The sequence below is a fragment of the Arachis hypogaea genome, chromosome 16 (genome assembly GCF_003086295.3).
Source record: "Arachis hypogaea cultivar Tifrunner chromosome 16, arahy.Tifrunner.gnm2.J5K5, whole genome shotgun sequence".
Lineage (NCBI taxonomy): Eukaryota > Viridiplantae > Streptophyta > Magnoliopsida > Fabales > Fabaceae > Arachis > Arachis hypogaea.
In genome coordinates, this window is record NC_092051.1 from 7,581,320 (window position 1) to 7,583,578 (window position 2,259).

Here is a 2,259-nt window from a genome sequence, read left to right on the forward strand (position 1 = left end):
TATATGTTTGATAAATAAAATATTTAATTTATTTATTTTAAAAAATCGAAAACATTAATATAAGATATCATCATATAATCCAAAACTTAATTAAGTATTACTAACAAGCATAGCTATATTTTTTGTTTTTGGCCATCGTAAGTATAATTGCCTATTTATTAGTCACGGTGAGGGAGAATTTTTGGTGTTTGGAGAAGAAAAAAAAAACATTTTCAATTAGAGTTAAAAAAGTATCAATAAATTATCAAATTTTGTTTTTTTTTTTTTTAAGTATTAAAACGGGACTTAAAGCTCAGAAAAAAAGATCTAGATACAAATTAGCCGGGATAAAGTACCTGTACGAGATGTCTCCGGTACGGGTTGAAGGGTGGATCGGGAACCTGCGGATCAAGGCTGAAGCCGGGTCGCTTGACTGGAGCAATGGGGGGAGGTACCTGCAAAGACACTCCGACGCTCAAATCAGAATGGATCTAAGAGGTGTAGGTATGTGGGATGAATGAATACCTGGAGGGACTTTGGGTCCCCTATTTATAGGCAATAATTGGTATCTTATCATATCTTATCTGGTTAAGATAAGATGGACGAATGAATTCGAAAGTTGGTTAGGAGCTCTGGAAGACCGATTTTTGGGCCTTCTGAGCGAGGTGCGGATTGGACCCGAGGAGCCGGATCGGGTGCAGTCCCGGGTCCGAGCTCCGTGGCTCGGGTCCGTAACAGTTGCCCCCGCAGCGGGAGAGTGAGCGAGGTCGGTCTGTCGCTGGGAGATACTGTTTTTACTGCGGGCTTAGGCCTTTAGTTTTTCTAGAGTGGCCGTTTGGTTCTTTTGAGGCGAGGTCGGTGCCTCGGTTTCGTCTCGTGGAAGATTTGTCTGACTGTTTTGGTCTGACGTGACTCTTCCGTGTCTGCTGCGCCCGTTGCGTTCTTCGAGGCGTGATTTATTAATTGCTTTTTCCAAGGGGGCATTTATTGCGAGGGGGCGTTTTCCTCTTTTGCCCTCACGTTTGCTTTGCTTTCCAGGGGTATTTGCGTTATTTCACTTTTTCAAAACCGTTTTGGTTTTCTTCCTTCAGTTCCCTCGTTTGCTTCATTTCTCTATTGCTTTCTTCTCCGAAAGAGCATCTTCTGCTTTTCTTTCGCACTCTGTGGCATTGGTTGGTCTTCTGCCGTAGCATTTTTCTCCTTGGATTTGTTTCCTTCGCATCATCAGGTTGGTATTTTTCTGTTTCTTTTTGTTTTCTCTGCTTTGTCTTTCTTTGCATTTTGTTTCATCTCTGCTTTGTGTAGATTTAGAATTGTTTTATGGTATATGACGGTATTGCATAGTGGTAGATAGTTTTGTTGGGGTAGTGGATTCCGTAAGGGGGGCGAGCGCCACCGTATAATTGGTGGTGTATGGTGGTGTCTATTTTTGGTTTCATCCGCCGTTTTCTGCCGCGGGGTTTGGCTGACGGTGGTGCTCGTCACTATTTTAGGTATGGCTCGTCGAAGGACTGAGGGTGTGAGGGCTCCGGTGGCCCCGACGGGGGGTGTCCCCGGTCTTTTCTCTTGGGTAACTAGTGATATGTGGGGGACGCCGTCGCGGATGACGGAGGCGGACCTCCAGCGGCTCCGCGATCAAGGAGCTGTTTGCGGGGGTGGCGACGTCAAACGCCATTACGAGCTTTCTCTTCCCGGGGTTGATGAGAGGGTTTGCTATACCAATCTTGACTCCCCGAATGTGCCGGATTGGATGTGGGTGTATGAGGCGATGTTTACCCGGCTTGGCGTTCGGCTTCCCTTTTCCCCGTTTGTTCAACAGTTATTGAGCTGGTGCTCCGTGGCGCCGTCCCAGTTGCATCCGAATAGCTGGGCGGCGATACGGTCTTTCGAGCTTGTTTGTGAATTTTTGGAGCTTTCTGCCTCGGTAAACGTCTTCCTTTTTATCTTCTTGTGTACCCTTCCAACTAAAGAGGGGAAGCACAAGAAGGGTTATGGGTCTTTTAGAGCTCAGCCTCATCGCCGGGTCTTCGGGTTGTATGAAGATTCTTTTCATGGGTTTAAGAGTGGGTATTTTAAGGTTCGTCCCGCAAGGGGGCATCATCCTTTTTGGCTGACATTGGAGGGTGAGCGTCGATTCCCCACCTATTGGAACTTTAAGGCGGGGCCGTCGGTGTTTACTCGGGTTTCGAAAGAGTTCCTGACCCTGGAGGAGCGGGATATTGCTCTTGTTCTGTGGCAGTTGTTTGGAGAGCGTCCTTTTAATCCTCGGGATATGATGGG